Source organism: Pongo abelii, chromosome 9 (genome assembly GCF_028885655.2).
Source record: "Pongo abelii isolate AG06213 chromosome 9, NHGRI_mPonAbe1-v2.0_pri, whole genome shotgun sequence".
NCBI lineage: Eukaryota > Metazoa > Chordata > Mammalia > Primates > Hominidae > Pongo > Pongo abelii.
Genome location: NC_071994.2, coordinates 92,284,341 through 92,304,257, shown reverse-complemented (window position 1 = coordinate 92,304,257; position 19,917 = coordinate 92,284,341). Strand labels below are relative to the sequence as shown.

Here is a 19,917-nt window from a genome sequence, read left to right as displayed (position 1 = left end):
TCTGAAGTGATAAATAAGGCCAGGAGCGGTGGCTCATTACTGTAATTCCATAAATTTGGGAGGCTTAAGTGGGAGAATTGCTTGAGGCCAGGAGTTTGAGACCATCCTGGGCAACGTAGGGACACCCTGTCTCAACAAATAAAAGTACAAATATTAGCTGGGCATTGTGGCACGTGACTGTAGTCCTAGCGATTTTGGAGGCTGAGGTGGAAAGATTGATCAAGCCCAGGAGTTTGACGCTGCAGTGAGCTAAGATTGCACACTGAACTCCAGATTGGGAGACAGTGTGAGAACCCGTCTCTTAAGAACAACAACAAAATAAGCTGGGGTGATGGGTAAGTTAAAAATATGCTGCCATTGGCCAACCAATCGAACTGTTTAAAACATGCTCTTACTCCCAAGCCAGACACTTTGATAATCCCTGGACAGAAAGATGGAGCCATTTCTGGCTGTCCAATGACCTAAACCCTTTCAATACATGTAAGATCAACCTGGGGATAGTCAATGTTTGGCAATAGTCAAGATTTAGGAATAAAAAAACCTCTAAATATCAAAAATATGAAAAAGAACAAATAAGTATGTGTTTATTATATACCTTACATATAGAGAGATTTACTGGGTTTTGTGTATATGTAAACAAAAATATATTCAAAACAGGAAAGGGGCTAGAATTACACACACAAGAGTATAACCATGATTTTATATTTTTCTGATGGAATTAGGCAGACATTTATTTTCTGCCATGGCTTTCTTGATCTTTACAGTTTCTAAAATGAACATTATTTTAAAATAAGAAACAAAAAGATACTGAAAATAAAGATATGCAAAAATTATATTACATCGTATGAGAGAATATTATATTTATCATTTACTACATATATCTTGAAATTTTCTATTGGCTTGCAAGAAATCAACTATGATGTTTTTCCACAGTACAAAAAAAAAAAAGGAAAAAGTGATATTGTAACAGGGAATCATTTTTTCTTTTCCTACTTATAAAAATGTCTATCTGGTAACCCTAAGGATAAATAAATGCTCATTACAGAAACATTGGTTGATTATTCATAATTCTCAATAATATTGGAATGAGAAAGAACATGAATATAGTTATAACTTCATGAAAATGTATTTCTATGCACAAAATAAAAATTTCAGAACAAAAGTGAACTTAATCAGTCAGCTCTAGGGACTGGTTCCAGCACACTGATAGATATCAAAATTTGTGCATACTCAAGTCCTGCAGAAAAGACACGTATACATGGAAAGTAGGACCCCTCTTCTGTGGAATTAACAAGCTGAATGTGAAAAAAACACTAAACAAATCAAATTGATTTATCAGAATAATAATCCAGATTTTAGTATAAATTATTTAATATTTCATCTTTTCAAGTGATTTTTCGAATAATGTAAGTACAGCATTCTCAGAGTCTGAAAAGACTGTCTGGATTACCTTACTCTGCCTCAGTGAGGAAAGGTAGCTGCCTGTGTGGAGTCTGAAGCCACATCTGACCTCCCTTGGGTTAACTGGCCATAATATAACTCACCACATGCTTAATGCCCTTTGACATCCTGGTCTTCATATTGTTAAGACAATGAAGTAGGCAATAATAGAAAACAAAATATTTCTGAAAAACATGGCTAAGAGTCCCAATGGAACGTAACAGTTTTGCTTTATTTTGTTTTGTTTTTTGGAAAAACATTCATAATTTTCTTACTTTACATTTTTCATTTGTTCTTTATTGGCCACATCTGAGGTTCTCAGAGTCAAGCTCATGTAATGAGTATCATTCTGTGAAAAAAGTTCTAACATATCAAAGCTAAAGGAAAAATAATTGTTGAGGTTTGTTCCATAGAAATAAATTTACTCACTTAAAAACCTTTTTTCTGGATTTATGTCCTTCCTACTTTGTGATATTTCTAACAAAATCATTTTCTGTATGCAATACTAATATTTAAAAAGAGAAGTTGGAAAAAAATAATTTGGCCAAATAAAGTTTACCATCTTTAAAAATAAAAAGTCGGCCCTCTATATACATGGGGTTCTTTCCTTCAGTAATGTATTTTGTTATGTTTTCTTAAGACATGGAATTGTGCTCTTTTGCCAGGGTGGAGTGCAGTGGCTTGATCATACCTCAACACAGCCTCAAACTCCTGGGCTTAAGCAATTCTCCTTTCTCAGCTTCCTAAGTACTTGTGATTACAGTGAATAACACTGTATTTTCTACCTATCTTTGCTTGCTGATGTGAAATCTGCAGAGAGAAAGGGTTGACTGCATTTTTTAAAAAAATTGTGCTTCATGTATACATATGTAACTTACCTGCACATTGCGCACATGTACCATAAAACCTAAAGTATAATAATAATAATAATAATAATAATAATAAAAGAAAAAAAAAAAAAAAAAAAAATTGTGCTTAAGTAGACCTGTGCAATTCAAATCAGTGTTCTTCAAGTATGAAATGTATATTTTAAATTCCTATAATATGCAAATTAAGAACAATAAAATACATAGCTACCATATTTTTAAATCTTATAAAATACTATTCTGCTAAAGCTTATGAAAGCACATAAACAGCTGCATGTGCCAATGGGAAAAATGATAGTGATTTTTATTTACATCGATAATAACTAACTGATAAACCCAGGTATACAAATATAGGCAAGACTTTCTTCCCCTTAGGTCTCCTAGTAATCTACTCACAGAAATAATATTAATATTAAACTAAAACAATCTAGTAATGTTTAGTAAGATGCCTGACAAATTATAAATACTTACCAAGTGATAACTAACAATATTCTAATTTTTAAAGCTAAACCAATTAGGAACACAAAACATGGTGCTTATTTCAGTCTTTCTACGCTATCTGGATGCCTGCTATGAATCAAACACTCCCTACTTTCACAGAACTTACATTCCAAAAGGAGTGACGGTGTTGCTATTGCAATAAGAATAATTCGGTCTAATTGAAAGTGTATCAACAAGCTCTGAGTAGACGAACAATGAGTCACCGAATTCAATATACCGCTTCTGTCACAATGTGATTAGCTAACGAGAAACCGTCATTACCTTAAGAAAGCATGAATTATTATATTCATTCATTTATCTCTTACTTTTTATAATTTAGTTTTACTAACAGTTGACATTTAGAACTGGCTGATCACCTCCTATGAGCCAATTACTGTTTTGAACGTTTATACAACACATGATTTTTAATCTTCAGAGCAATTCTGCAAGTTGGGCAGGCTAGTAGCCCCACTTCATAGATGAGATAATAAAGAATCAGGAGTTAAATAACTTACCTAAACTCACACTAGATTGTTTTAGAATGAAATGGGAGGTCTATATTGTTCTTTCAACTGCACCCTGTTGACAAAGGAAAAATAGGAATAACTACAACCTCCATAATTTGGATATCAGCTCTATTCAACATATATGAATTTAGCACCATGAACTCAGATTTTGAAATAGTGTATAGTAAATGAAACACACACTATCTGTTAGCAGCTCTCATAAACAGATGAGACAATCAAATAAAACATAATTTCAATAAAATGCTATGGGTTTCTGAATGAAATTCACAATCCATTGCTACAAATACAAAAATTGATGTGGCTACATACATGTAAATGCACAAAGACACACACACACACACACACACACTTCTCTTTGTATCCTGTGTTAACACCCTGTATCCTTTGATACAGGGGAAAGAAGTCATACAAGAAAAGCAGGATGAAGACATGTCTCTTCCTTAGATTTCAAAGTTTTGGTTGAGAAATTCAATATTCAACTTAATTTACTTAGTGAGAAATTACTATTATTACGTGGAATGCACTGCTCAGTTGTTTCAGGAATTGTAAACATCATATAGAGACACAGACTGGATCTTTACTATCGTTTGGAGAAAATGAAACAAATATAGAAATACTCAAGGAAGAAAAAGCTGTGTGTCCTTAACAAACCATAATTCAAATGACAAGGCATTTTGTGAGGGAGAGAAAACATCATTTTTCTTTCAAAGATGGAAAATGAGCTTCATGGAATCTGCTTACATTTTCATTCTCATTGTTGACTTTTTACCCACACAAAAAAAATTGGAAAGAATTGTTAACAATAAGGAAACAATTCTCCCAATATTCCTCCGAAGATAATGCAATGCTTATATTAACTGACAAACTCCCTTTAAGATTTTCCTATATTTGTTGAATAAAATTAATCAAATTATATTTACAACTTTATGTTCTTTCTGCCTACTTCATATTTTGTTGTAAATGTCTTCTTATATTGTATCTCTAATGACTTTTGTTTTGTTTTGTTTTGTTTTGTTTGAGACCGAATCTTGCTCTGTCGTCCAGGCTGGCCACCTCCTGGGCTCAAGCGATTCTCCTGCCTCAGTCTCCTGAGTAGCTGGGATTACAGGTGCCTGCCACAACGCCTGGCTACTTTTTGTTTGTTTGTTTGTTTGTCTGTTTTTTTTGTTTTTTAGTAGAGATGGGATTTCACCATGTTAGCCAGACTGGTTTCAAACTCCTGACCTCAGGAGTTTTGCCTCACCCACACAAATTGCTGGAATTACAGGCATGAGTGACTGCACCTGACTCTAATCATCGATTCTAATGATTATAAAGTGTTCTCATTGGGGAATATCTACTTCTTTAGTAATTTCTCTTCTCTTAGGCAAGAGGTTATTTTGAAGTACTTGCTATTATCATTTTAGAACTCAAGTCTTTTTCAAAGCAGTCTTTCTTTTCCAAATTTGAGATTTTTCTTAAGAAATAATTCAAGAAATGAAAATACTGTGACAAAATATAGAACTTTGTGAGAGTTCTTGGACACTTTAGCAATATATAGCTATTACTTTCAAAAAGATTAATATAATTCACAATATTATCAGAAATCCATGGAGAGCATATGCTTCCGTGTACCAGACAGAGCAATGGGCGCAACCAAGGTGTCAATTGTTATGCTACTGTGAGCAGCAGAACAATAGCAAAAGGGTTCCATCTAATCATTTCAACATGGGAACAAACTTTTTATTAGGATTTCTTGCTAATATCAAAATATTCCGCTAAAAAAATTTTGTTTCCTGGGAAATGATATAAAATACCAATAAGCATGATAAAATACACTATCACTATGAAATGCAATAATTACTGCATGAGATAAACAGGGTTTCACAGAAAGATAAAGCCTTTGTTCACAAAGAGATTCTCAGATTATTTGAATGATATTTAGTAAACTTAGAGTTGACCCTTGAACACCACGGTTGTTGGGGTGCCGAGATCCCATGTAGTCAGAAATCAGCATATAACGTTTGACTTCCTCAAAACTTAGCTATCAATACCCTACTGTTGACTAGAGGCTTTAATGATAATATTCACAGTTGATTAATGCATATTTTATATGCTATATGTATACTGTATGTTTACACTAAAGTTATCTAAAGGAAAGAAAATGTTATTAAGAAAATCCAAAGAAAAATATATTTATTATTCGTTAATGGAATACTAAACCTAATTAGTGGAAGTGGATCATTATAAGGGATTTCATCCTCATCATTTTCATGTTGAGTAATCAGAGAAGGAGGAGAAAGAGGAGAGGTTGTTCTTGCTGTCTCAGGGGTAGCAGAAGCGGAAGAAACTCCAATTATAAGTGACTCACATAGCTCCAACAATTGTTATTCAAGGGTCAGCAGTATATATAGGTCAAAAGCTTTAAAACTAAATTCTCTAATTTTCTAAATAAAATTAAACTACATTACATAAAAAAATTAATAGAAAATTTCTTGGAATTTCAGGCAGGTAAATTGGGGCGGGGGAAGCTGGAAACTATATACTAGATAAACCATTGTACTATTGGATTTCCACATAGTTCACATATGTGATTAACACATATGTGATGAGAGAGGCAGTGCTTAGAGATGTAGCAGAAAAGGTAGCATAGGGTAGTTCAAGATGGGGCCTAGATGCATGGCTGAAGAATCTGTATGGATCATTTACTGATTCAAACATAAAATGAATCCTATGAAGAGAAGAGATGAAATGAAATTACATATACATTCTGAAAGAAGTAAAGATTTCCTGATGGAAAAGTAAAAACAAATAATATTAAACACACTCCCAAGCACTAAGAAAGAAATTGGCTCTGTGTGAAAGAGAGAGATATCATCAGCTTAATTATTTATATTATAAGTCCTCTCGATTCTTTAAAGGTGATATCCTTAAGGATATAAATTACAATACTTTTTTCTTCAAAATATCAAGTGGCTACTGTGTCTTAATAAGCATTCTCAGCCAATGCAGAAATGAACAAATGCGACAGATTTTCTTGCACCTAAAGAGCGAATGAGGTTGCAGGGTGAGAAACACAAGTCAACGAGTCAAAATACAACATTGAAAAAGTGAAGCTGGCACAGTGGCTGTGGCCTGTAATACCAGCACTTCAGGATTCTGAAGCAGGAGGATCACTTGTGCTTAGCAGTTCAAGACCAGCCTCAAGAACAAAGTGAGAGCCCATCTCTAAGAAAAGATAAACAAAATTAGCTGGGGTTGTGGCATGTTCCTGTATTCTCAGACACTGGCTTAGAGGAGAGGATTGCTTGAGTCTGGGAAGTCAAGGCTGCAGTGAGCTGGAATTGCACCATGCTTAAGCCTGGATGACAGAGCAAGACCCTGTTTTGAGAAAAAAAAATTGATAGAGTGACGCATTGTGATAAGTGCTTTAGAGAAAAATAGCGCAGGAAAGGAAAATGAAGAAAGTATCATAGACAAAATTGATTTTTGTTTTGTTTTGTTTTGTTTTTGTTTTTGAGACAGAGTCTCGCTCTGTCTCCCAGGCTGGAGTGCAGTGGCGCGATCTCAGCTCACTGCAAGCTCCACCTCCCGGGTTTACGCCATTCTCCTGCCTCAGCCTCCAGAGTAGCTGGGACTACAGGCACCCGCCACCACGCCAGGCTAATTTTTTTTTGTATTATTAGTAGAGACGGGGTTTCACCGTGTTAGCCAGGATGGTCTCCATCTCCTGACCTCGTGATCTGCCCGACTCGGCCTCCCAAAGTGCTGGGATTACAGGCTTGAGCCACCGTGCCCAGCCCAAAATTGAATTTATAATATCATGCTCAGAAAAGACATAGTATAGAATATATTTGGACAGATACCTAAAGGAGGCTAGAAACTAAGGCAGGTGGCTATTTCATGTATTTCAGCTTTTTCATAGCTAAAGGAGGCTAGAAACTAAGGCAGGTGGCTATTTCATGTATTTCAGCTTTTTCCTAGTTTTTAGGAAGAGATAACTACATTAAAAATATCTCAATCTAAACTGATTATTTCTCCACACCATATTTGCCCCCATTGTCTATTATGAAGCTTCTGATATAAAGGAGGAGGAATGAGAATACAGAAGATTGAAGCCAGACCTCAAGGTTGAGAGTAACTTATTTATGATCAGTAAAGTTTCATAATATGTATGGCAATTTGAGCATGGTAGGTGAGTGTTATTCCGTGTGAAATGAATCAAAACCTTACTGGGAATACTAAAAGTAAATATGTCAAGTGTATATAGAGACCAAAGACAAGTGCTCTGCTGCCTTTGGCACAGAGCACAAGCAACACTTTTAAGCTTCATTACTTGTTTCTCAGTATAAGAGGAGAGGAGAATGTCTGCCTATTGACCTCAACAGCATCCTCCTGCAACTAATCATCCTTCATTCCCCTTGTCCCTGAATTCCCTTGACCCGCCCCTCCTTCATTTGATTGGCTCTGTGTACTTGTTAGAATCAGAAGATCTGGGGGAACTGTGGCTTCTAAACATGTATGCTAGACTCTACCCATATCCAGCCCTGTGACCCTACAAACGTGCTCAACTGAATTTTCCTCCCATAGAGACACTCTTCCTGCTGAGTTTCTCTCCTCTGCTCCTAGAGCCAAATGGCATCTCCTGTCCTATCCCTGATGGCTCAACCCAGGAAAGCTCCTGGATCCAAGACGAGTCAGAAAAAGGCACAGTGGCCTTGTGGGTGCTGAGATTCTCATAGACATAAGGGGGATATCCTGGAATCTAGGGTTTCTTCCTTCCCTTTTCCCTCCCTTACAGCTTCTGCTGCTCCTGGGAGCTTTGCTCTATCTCTCATCCAGCTCAGACTGTTGCTGGGCCTGAGAGCCTTTTATAACCAAGGTGGTTCTCGAAGAATTCTTGTCTGCACAAGGTCTGAGCTGCTTCTCCACAATCTGCAGCATGGGTTTCCATAACTGCATGAAGATCTGGAGCCACTGGTAACTAGGCAGAGAATGTTCTCATGTGTCTAACATGGCATGACACTCCTCTCCATGAGTGGTAGAATAAATGCATTCAGATGAAGCCCTGCCATCATTACTTTGTCAAGTAGAAATACATTTCAATTTACCTGAGAGCAACATGTCCTACACTACCTTGGCCCAGGGAGGTCCCTGAGATGGAGCTTTCTAGGCTTTCCCTCCTTTACCCCTTGAGCTGGGATGAGCAATGCCAGGTAATATAGGAGGGAATCCTACATCCTGTGGTTGCTGAGAGGCCCTTGGAAGGCTTCATCTGGAGCATGAGGAGCAGGAGAAATGTCCCTTCTGGAGTGGAGGCCAACAGTGTTCTTAGATTAAATTCTTACATTACAATAAAAATGAATCACCTGGGCACGATGGCTCATGCCTGTAATCCCAGCACTTTACTAAAAACTCTATTAAAAACGCAAAAAAAAAAAAAATAGCCAGCCATGGCAGTGGGCACCTGTAATCCCAGCTACTTGGGAGGCTGAGGCAGGAGAATTGCTTGAACCTGGGGGGCAGGGGTTGCAGTGAGCCGAGATCACTTCACTGCACTCCAGCCTAGGCAAGTCAATAGAGCAAGACTCCCTCCAAAAAAAAAAAAAACTTCTGCTTTGAAAAGACTTAATCATCATCTATGTTATCACCCCCCTATGCCCCCTGAAATGCAGTCAATTGAAAGAAAGGGGTTGGTCTTCAGAGATTTATATAAGGACACTTCAAGAGCCAAGCTCATTCTTCTCCAGAACCCACAGAGTGGCTTTGCAACTGGCCTTGGAGACTTCCAAAAGCTACCAGCACTGCACCGTGAGGCTCTGATCCCTGAACTAAATTCATTTTTTTCAAATCATACATTTGAAACTCTGACTTATTGTATAGTGCCTATTATTATTGCATAATACTTACTATTTTTCTGACTGTGTGAAAGAGTAATGATAATGCTTCCAAAGAGCTTAGAAAATATTTCTATCCTTTGTGTACTCCCCTACAGTTTACCAATCTTTTTGTAATTTTAATTAACTGTCTTTTAAGGATGTTGTAATATTAACCAGTATATCCCCAAATTAACAGACAGTCCAGGAATAGTAAACATGCCAGAAAGATTTTATTGATTGAATTAACATAGCAGCCTAGAAAAACAATGATTGTTTGTTTTACCTTGGAGTGCCTTTACCTCGATTTGTCTGTTTTATCTTGGAGAGTAAAGGCTAGCTTTTTCTGATTTGGGTCTAAATATGAGTTCTGCTCTAACATTTTCAAGCAGGGTCCTTCTGGAAAAGTCACGATGGATGGTTGTTACAGTTAAATAAAAAAGTGAGAGTAGAAGAGCTTAGTTAGCTTGCCTTCTCTAAACCAATCACTGGCAATTAAGAGTGTTACTGATTTTCAGACCATTCAAAACTCAACCCTTGAGTTTACAGGTTGATGAAACCCTTGAAGCCCAAGCAATTTGGTGGACACTAAACCCTCCAAAAATCCGACATTCTTCTATGTAAGAAAATAGAGTTTGGAAAGCTGGCCATGTGTTGATTGCAGAACAGTCACGTTTTCCTACAGAGGTCGATATCTCTTAGTGCCTTGGTTTCTATTTTTCCTATCTCTGTCATTGCAAATTAAAGCCTATTCTTCTCTAGAAAAAAACGATTATTCAATCACAACCTGATTCAAACTTTGCTTGGATCTTTGTTTCTCCAGGGTAGAAGATTAAATTCTTGTGGCGTTCTTTCCTTAGGAAAATGGACTCAGACTTCTCACATGCCTTCCAGAAGGAACTCACTTGTGTCATCTGCCTGAACTACCTGGTAGACCCTGTCACCGTCTGCTGTGGGCACAGCTTCTATAGGCCCTGTCCCTGCCTTTCCTGGGAAGAAGCCCGAAGTCCTACCAACTGCCCTGCATGCAGGGAACCATCACAGAACAAGGACTTCAAAACCAATATTCTTCTGAAGAATTTAGTGACCATTGTGAGAAAAGCCAGTCTCTGGCAATTCCTGAGCTCTGAGAAACAAATATGTGGGACCACAGGGAAACAAAGAAGATGTTCTGTGACATGGACAAGAGTCTGCTCTGTTTGCTGTGCTCCAACTCTCAGGAGCACGGGGCTCACAAACACTATCCCATTGAAGAGGCAGCTGGGGAACAATGGGTAAGAGATAGCTCTGCGATCACCTGAAAGCTGGAGGGAGGCAGAGATAAAGAGATTAAAAGGACAATGGGAATCATCATGGTGATTACTCCATTCTTTACTGAGTGCCAGCTGCTGTTCTAGGTACCAATGATGAAATTTTGAATAAAATATGCAACTCTACCTTCCTTCCTGGAGCTTGGACCGAAACAGAGCGTGATTAAGTAAATGTCATTATTATTGACTCTACTGTTCAATGCTAAAGGCATTGAAAAGCTACCAAAACTACAAGTGCAAAGAAACGTATTTTGGAAATATATTTAATATTACTGGACAAACGAGTACGGGAATAGCACACTACAAAATCTGGGGGCTAGCATAGTGGGTTCTGAAGCAGGACGTTTCACTGAACATTAGCCGGGTTACAGGAAATCTTCACTCTTCAGTTCGCTAAACTGTTCTACATTCTGAAACCTCAAACTGAAAAATATCAATTGAGGATGAGCAGTCAAAAATTTGTGTTTTCCTTCCCCTCTCTTATGTATTTATATATTATATCCCTTGCCTGCGTATACTACCCAGAGTGTGGAATCTATGGTGTTTGACTTTCTGTTGTTCAACCTCATAATTCTTTTGCAGGAGAAGCTCTTAAAGCAAATGAGGATTTTATGGAAAAAATTCAAGAAAATCAGAGAAATCTAAATGAGGAGAGAAGAACAGCCTTCCTCTGGAGGGTAAGTATGAGACCGTGAGTTCTCATGAGCAGCTTGAGACAGGCATGCTGACAACATTTATACTAGCAACTTGAGTTGAAATTCTCATATGCCAGATTTTGTCATGTGTTTAGTCATAGGCTGGAAAACAACCAGACTGTTCAATAGAATGATTGTTCAGGTTTTCTGTAAATGCTTTTCAGATAAGTAAAAAATAAATCTAAATTCTGAAGGACAAGTATGTGCTTAAAATTAATAAGTACTTCACGCAGAGATTTCTGTATAAATGAATTATGTAATATTGTTTAAATAGTATGTAATTGAGAAATAAAGGCATTTAATGGTGAATATGATGTTGTCCAGGGGCAAAAATGCAGGTGGGAACAGTAATTTAAGCAATGTGCCTGTGCTGGTGAAATCTGATAGCAAAGGACGCAGATGATGCCAGCTCAAGTAGGAGAAAATGTAACACGATGAAAAGCTGAGGAGAAGGGATAACAAATGACTGGGGGAGTGAAAGAATAAATATGTCAATATTGAGAGGAGAAACACAACGGAATGGAGATTCATGTTCTTAGAATGGCAGGGCAATACAGAGCCTGTGGCTTCTGAGGGAAGAAAGATAGGAGACAGAAAAGAGGTAGTCGGTTTGAGAGATGGGGGTTAAATTTTTTACTAAGATCCTTTTTGCGTGATGGCTTCTGATCCTCATTATAATATACTAACAACGTCCCTACTTAGAGTGATTGTTTAGGCTGTGAAGTACAAATGTTTGAGACTACAAACTAATTGAGTAACAAAGATTACACATATTATTGATGACAATTTAACAATCAATCATAAATCTTAGTTGTTTTCTAATGGTATCTCAGATTGAAGAGGACATATATTTAAACACTTAAATCTAAAGGGCTTTTTTGCAGGTGTTCGGGAATTGATGAATTACATAAATTTCGAAGGAAGGTCTTGCTTAACTCATCATCCTGTTTGTAAAGGATGGAAAATAAAAGAAGGAATGAGGAAGATGAATTTGTGGGTTCTGTGACGTGGAAGTAGACCTGAGTATTTAGCCTACAAAATCCATGTCCCTAGAGAGTGACGTGGTTTTACGGGCACAGATGATCGGGAATGAGTATAGGAAGCTACATCCAGTTCTCCAGAAAGAAGAAAAACAACATTTAGAGAGACTGAACAAGGAATACCAAGAGATTTTTCAGCAACTCTAGAGAAGTTGGATCAACATGGATCAAAAGGGTAAACACTCGAAAGACATGTATCAGGGACTAATGGAAATGTGTCATAAACCAGATGTGGAGCTGCTCCAGGTGAGAACTGAAGGTGTCCCTTGAGACACTTTGTATCAGCTGACCTTTACATGTTTGCCTTCCATTGGGTACCAAAGACATTATTTCTTCATCTCCTGCATTGATGGTGAGAGTCATTCCCACCGGCTGTAGAGATAAATTATAACCCCTAACCTAATCATGGAAAGAAAGCTTTATGGAATTGTGCAACGAGATTTCCATAGAACATTTTCTACCACAAGCTTCCTCCTCTAGCACATTTCATTCAGGCCCCGGAAGAAAAAAATTCATGTGAAAATTCTATTTTTGTTTCCACTGGATGATACAAAGAAATTAGGGAAAAACTAACATTTCCTTCTTCCTCCTTTTGGGAAGTCCTAGGTTTGAAATGCTCTTGATTTGAGCCACATTACCCTTTGGGGACTAGGCCTGAAAAAGACCACGTTGTAGACAGCTGCAGCAATGCACAGTCACTACTCACACCTTTCTCTCTCACTCAAATTTAGGGTACTGAATTTATCACAAATAGATTATGTCAATAGGTCTTACAGGTGTAAGTCTTAGAGATGAGGATATATTTTAAAAGTGTTGCAGTGATAGTATGTGGTAATTCTAAAGTTTTCAAAACCTAAAGAGCAGATCGGCAGAATAGCAACTTGTTTGTTTGTTTGTTTGTTTTGAGATGGGGTCGTCTTCTGTCATCCAGGCAGAAGTCCAGTGGCCCAATCTCAGCTTGCTGCAACTTCTGCCTCCCTGGTTCAAGCAGTTCTCCTACCTCAGCCTCCCTAGTATCTGGGAATAAAGGTATGCACCACCACACACAGCTAATTTTTTTGTAGTTTTAGTAGAGATGGGTTTTTGCCATGTTGTCCAGGCTAGTCTGGAACTCCTGACCTCAGGCGATCCACCCACCTTGGCCTCCCAAAGTGCTGGGATTGCAGGTGTGAGACACCTCACCCAACAAGAATAACAGCTTTCTAAAGAAGTCATTTTTCTCTCTCTCTCTCGCTACAGGATTTGGGAGACACGGTGGCAAGGTATGTTATTGGCCATCAGTGCAAGCTGCAGCACAAGGCATGCTATGAAAAACATCAAGCTGTTTCCAACAAAGTGAAAACATAATTTACTAACACCATAATGCGTCAGTGTGATTGTGTGTGTACTCATGTGTTTGTGTTGTATGTTGAATGTTACCTATGCCTTTTATCAGACATTAACCTTTTCTTACTTTTCCAAGTGACTCAGGAGGTTATGTTTTGAAGAGTTCAATGCAGAAGTTGCGAGAATACAATTGCCTCTTTTTAGTATTCAGAATGATAATTAGAGATCAACTATTTGGTGGCAGATAGGGAGAGAGGCATTTATCTTTCAGTGGCAGTAGGTTAGAAATGGAGTGAAGAGTTAGAAAGATTCCCTAAGAGCCACAAACCCATCCTAGGATTGTGGAGGTACATTACAATATCAGAAGTGGGTTTGAATGAAGCATTTTCTGTTGGAATCTATTTCTTAAACACAGACATCAGAAACTTAAACAACTCAACCTACTTCCTTGCAAGAGTGAGTCCATGCTGCAGGACATGCCCCAGCCTGTGACTCCAGAGCTCACTACAGGGCCCATCACTGGACTGGTGGATTGGTTCAACCGCTTTCTAGGTGAGTGTCACCCTCTTGGTGAGATCCACATGCAATGCCTTCAATTCTGGTTTTCTACAGGCAGCTTTCCCAGTGTAATGATCTTTCATCTAGAAGAAATTAGTCTGTGAATAGGTATTTATATTTATAGTTTCACTATAATCAAACAGACAAATCTCAATAAAAGATGGTGGAATCAGCCATATAACAAATTTCTTAGAAAAGTAAAACATGCAGAAGGGCTCTTTAGGATGTAGAACCATTCATGCATGGTTCAACCGTGATACAATTTCATGTATACAATTATTACATGAAGTATACGGAACTGAATTAATTCAGGACATTTCCATTTCAAATTCAGTGCAGTTAATGACTGATTTGAGTGACAGTGTTTTTTAAAATACATTTCAGGTGACGTTTCATAGCATTTATAATTTTAATCATGTGCATTTTAATCAACTAAAGCGTACACGAGTAACTTATATAACAATGCAAAAACTGAGAATCTGTGAAAGGTAGGAATGTGATTTGTTGGTTGATGAGGCCTTAGATAGAACTCCAGGATAGATCATGATAAATCCAGCAGATAAAAGATGTCTGTGCCTGAATCTGGCATGAAAGTCAGATAATTCTTGCAAGGAAGCTGCACTTTTCAGAAGGCAGATTCAGATTTTTCCATTAAGTATACATTGACTAGGTTAAGTGGCAGATTATAACATTTCTGGCAAAGTGATAACTTTTTTCTTTGGGTCTAAGGATGGCTCCCCACCTCATCTCCTGTCACAAGCCTCCTGCTCTGGCCTGACAGAGAAGAGACAATGAAGGTTAATTTTATTGCTGTGGACTTGGCCGCAGTGCAAGAGCTTCCAGTTTTTCAATTGTTATGAAAGCTCGCTAACTAGACAGAGACATGACCTTCCTCCCATTTATACATTTTGAGTTCATAGAAATTATGATCATTGAAGTTTAGCCATTTACTTGTGCAGATATCCTAACACTCTTTGATTCCAACAGTTTTTCCAGACAGAAATTTCTTTCTAATCTTGACCTGTGTTTTCTAGTGAGAATCTCTTTCTTATCTGAACATAAGAATTTATAAACTGCTTTTCACTCGAATATTCTCTTTTTTCTACAGTGGAAATTTCCTTCACTTGGGAGGTAACCAATTACAATATCAGGCTGTTTGAGGATGTGAGAAGTTTGATGCTTAGACCTGAATCTTTGCATTCTCACAGATCTGACTATTTTGCTGCATGGGGAGCCTGGGTCTTCTCCTCTGGCAAACACTACTGGGAGCTGGATGTGGACAACTCTTGGGACTGGGCTCTGGGAGTCTGTAAGGTCTCCTGGATAAGGAAGAATAGCACAATGGTTAAATCTAAGGACATATTTCTTCTTTTATGTGCCTGCTGTCCTGACCCATATTTCCAGGGATAACCTGGCATACGTAGACACTATGTAAAGCCCACATCCATTAGAAGTTTATAACACTATGTTTTCTTTTTTTTCCTTTCTTTTATTATTATTATTATTATTATTATTATTATACTTTAGGTTTTATGGTTTCATGTGACTGTTTTCTTGTTCCTGCAGTGCATATTTCCTGGGATAATAAAAGAACCACTTGGTACATTCCCCTTGTTTGAAGTTCTGAGACAGCTACTCTTTGGTTCTGATGATCTCAACATTGCCCCAACTCCAACAAAATCTAAGTGTTTTCTTCATGGCGAGCCCTGCCATTCACTTTTGGAAGATATTACTGGGAGGTGGATGTTGGGCAGTGTTGGAACTGGGCTGTTGGATTTTGCAACGATTCTTGGACAATGAGAAATGACATGCTGGTTAACTCCAAGAAAATTTTTCTGCTTATTTGTGTCAAGAAGGCTACTGGTGTCATCTCAAGACCTCTTCCCCACTATTATCTCAGTATACAGAAAGGCCTCTAGGCCAGATGGGGGTGTTTCTAGATTATGAATGTGGCATGGTAAGCTTTGTTAATGTGGCCAACACTTTTCTCATCTGTAGCCTCTCTGGTTCTTTCCCTTACCCTCTTACAACTTTGCTTTGCTTTGCTTTGCTTTGCTTTGCTTTGCTTTGCTTTGCTTTGCTTTGCACTCGCAGAATCAGAGATAGGTCAGTAACATGACTAAAGGTATCAGAAACACCAACTTCTGAGAATGCTAACCTACTGACTACTTGACATTCTTTATCTTTTTCTATGAAACTTTGTACCATTTTTAAAAGTGTGGAGGTATACATTTGTTTTGATTTTCATTAAACTACTCTCTCTTAGAATACTGTACATGTCTTTTCTTTTATGCTGTATCTTTTCTTTCCCTTGATTTCCAAGCCAGCCCAGGTAAATGAATACCTGAGTGTGTTTATCCAAACTGATGGGTTAATGCAAGAGCACAGGTTTCTTCTCCCTGAACTGGAATTTTCTTTGCTCTGTTCCACATCTGCTAAGTCCCATTTCATCAAGTGTAAGTTCCAACCTTTCTTCAGGGAATTCTTTCTTTAGCTCCTGGACTAGATTAGGCTGTTTGTTTTAAACACTCAGAAAACCTTATACTTTTCTTTGTAAAACTCACAGTGTAATAGCAGGCATCTTTTCTGCTTCTCAAATTACAAGAAAAGGATTGTGTTTGTACTACACACAGGTATATTCCAAGAAAGTACACAATGCTTAAAATATAACTGATATTCATTAATTGTCTGTTTGAATAAAAGAATAAATGCACAAAATGATTGATAAAAACATATGATACAGCTGTTTAAAAGGCTACCAAATTTACCCCTGTATTCCTATTTATTTTGGCTACTGAATGTAACCAAAATCAACAGGGATACTGAGAAATATTATTTAATAAAGTTATAAATTGGACTGCTTATCAAATTGATAGGCTCAGTCAGTTTTCTTTAGCTCAGGAACAAACTATCGATGGACACAGATCTTAAGAGAGTGACAATGATACAGATAAAAGGACTGAAAACCTGTAAGATTTTAGCAATTTCACTGATGGCATCCTACAGACAGTTACCTGGGAACATGTCATTACCAGAATAGAAAGTAAGACTCACTTTTTGCTTCAGAAAATACAGAATACTCAGAAGCCTCATTACATTTTAATCAAACTCCAAATTTATTTAGGTCTTTGAAGTTTTTAAAACACACGTGCGGTAAAATATTCTTATTATCAGAAATACCTATATTTTGATCACGTTAATTTTGTATGAAGCCTTTCCTTAAGTATCGACTGGAAATTGGTTCCAGGACTCCCCACAGATACCAAAATCCTTACATGCTAATAATCCTCAGATGTTCTTACATAAGATGGGGAAGTATTTGCATGTAGCCTAAGCACATCCTCCAATGTACTTTAATTATCTCTAGATTACTTAAAATACTTAATGCAATGTAATTGCTATGTAAGTAGTTGTTACACTGTATTATTTAGGGAATAATGACGAGCAAAAAAAGTCTGCACCTGTTCAGTGAAAAGGTAAGAATTCAATTTTTTTCCTCAAATTTTTTAATCCATGATGAGTTGAATCCATGAGTGCAGAACCCATTCATATGGAGTTCCAACTGTATATCAAATATCATATTTAATAGTGTATTTTCTAGTATTTAATTTAATTACTGGCAATATGGCACACAACAAACATATCAAAAGTTTCTGATATGTGCTTTTTGAATTTATTTAAAGCAATCCAGGAATGCCTCCTTTAATGAGGATTGCTGAGAACAACGTCTATAAAAGGCTGACTCCGTTTATAAGGAGTAACTCTGATCCAAAAGTTTAATGACAGATGGCTTGCATAATGGGTTATTTCAATGATAGGAGTAATGCAAACATACAATTCTGTAGTCATTTATATTTTAATAGCATTACACTGTTTTAACCATCCTCATCTTGAATATCATCTCATTGTATATTAGAATACTACTACTAGAGCAATAAAGAAAAATGGATAAATATGGTCAGCTTTTTGCTTTTGTTTTGTTTTGTTTTTGAGACAGGCTCTCACTCTGTCACCCAGGTTAGAGTGCACTGGTGAGATGATGGCTCACTGCAGCCTCGACCTCCCCAGATCAAGCAATCCTCCAGCCTCAGCCTCCCAAATAGCTAGACTGCAGCCTGAACTGTCATGCCTGAGTAATTTTGTTGTTGCTGTTGTTGGAGAGAGAGGGTCTCACCCTGTTGCCCAGGCTTCTCTCAAGCTCCTAGCTCAAGTCATCCTCCCACCTCAGCCTCTAACAGTGCTGGGACTATAGGCATAAACCACTATGCCAGGCCTAAATACAGCCAATTCCACTGAGGTTTAAATTATTTGTGTTCCACTCTCTTTCATTATAAGAATAATCTGTGTCTTAAAATGTGTTCTTGAACATGAATTACTTTATGATTGCCCCTTCATAAGAATAGTTCCTAATGTTTAAGAATAATTCACAAAAATATGAAAATTCCTTCATAAAAAATGACTGGAATTAATAGAAGGAATACTAGATACAGGCAGTGGGTAATCAAATTTTAAGTGAATTATCTTATTCTGTCCTACAGTTACAAGAGAACGTGAGCCTCCCACCTCAGCCTCTCAAAGTACTGGGAATTATAGGCATGAGCCACCATGCCTGGCATAAATATGGCCAAAAATTTAAACTTCAGTTTACTTGGCTGTTCTTCTAAGTTTATGAGAGAAATATGCTTCTCTTATAATTGTGAGGACTGGATGAGATAATGCACATACAACCTCCACTGATAGGGTAGAATCTCCACCCCGGAACAGCAGGTCTAGGGTTGCTATGCCCAAGTTTCCCACTGGCTGTATCTTCCGTCCCTCAAGGGATAAGACAAAACACCGGGGAACACCATCCCCCTACCTACCCCAGCACAGACTTGTAGAGCATGTGTGAGTGCTAGAGAAGCCACCGTCAACTCCTTTGCAGTGATGCAGAGATTCACCTAGGAGGACTGACAGGCCAGAAAAACTGAGAGCTTTGCTCAATGCCTCACAGTAATGACAGATTTTGAATCGGTCATGAAAAGGTACACTCCCAAGAGCATTGTCAAAAACAATGGAGACCTTGGTTAGGAACATTAAAGAGGAGCTTGGAATATTTAGCATGCTTTGGAGCAACAAATAAACTTCTGACAGCCAGCCAGAAGTCTACCAGAAAAAACCAGGCAAAAAGAAAGCCAAGAAAAAGTGTCTTAGGATCTCTAATTGCTGGAGATCTGGAAGGCTGTGTATCTGTGCCAGCCTGCACCCGCTCAAGAGCAATCAAGGTGGAATGTGGACAAATTTGTAAGCACTCCCCAAGCTAACCACGGATTCATCAATAAAGAGCCTTTAGCCCTACTGGCTGAAGAGCTAAAACACAAATTCTGAGTGAACACTGGGTGAACAATAAATTATTCTGTTCCAGGGAGTGATTCCTAGAAGCTAGACTTAAAAATAAAAAATCACAATCATCTCCGGTGATCTGGAAGACTGACCATGTACTGTCGTCACAGTAACCAGAGAGAGGATCTCTGAGCTGTTAGTCCACTGAATGTGGGACATAATTGTCAACTTCCTGATCTGTGAAAACAGTCTCCGAGCCACACTCACATTGAATGGTAAAGGATAAAAATCTAACTAACTAGGAAGGCTTAGCCACAACTTTTGAAATACAGATTTAGGTAGAAATAGAGATAAATAGATAAGAAGATTGCTGAGTTTCATGTTTAGCTGAATTCATAGTAAATATTTATCGTCATGAATATGCTCATCTCAGAAGCCAAAAGCATACCTACTCTCAGATGAAGGTTGCATATATAAATATATACATATATATGTGTG

The 19,917-nt window shown here is 37.7% G+C and overlaps 1 pseudogene; it reads left to right on the top strand.

The window, feature by feature from the left end:
• Positions 1 to 10,032: 10,032 nt before the first annotated feature.
• LOC129048867 (tripartite motif-containing protein 43B-like) lies at positions 10,033 to 17,569 on the top strand (annotated as a pseudogene).
• The last annotated feature ends 2,348 nt before the right edge of the window (positions 17,570 to 19,917 follow it).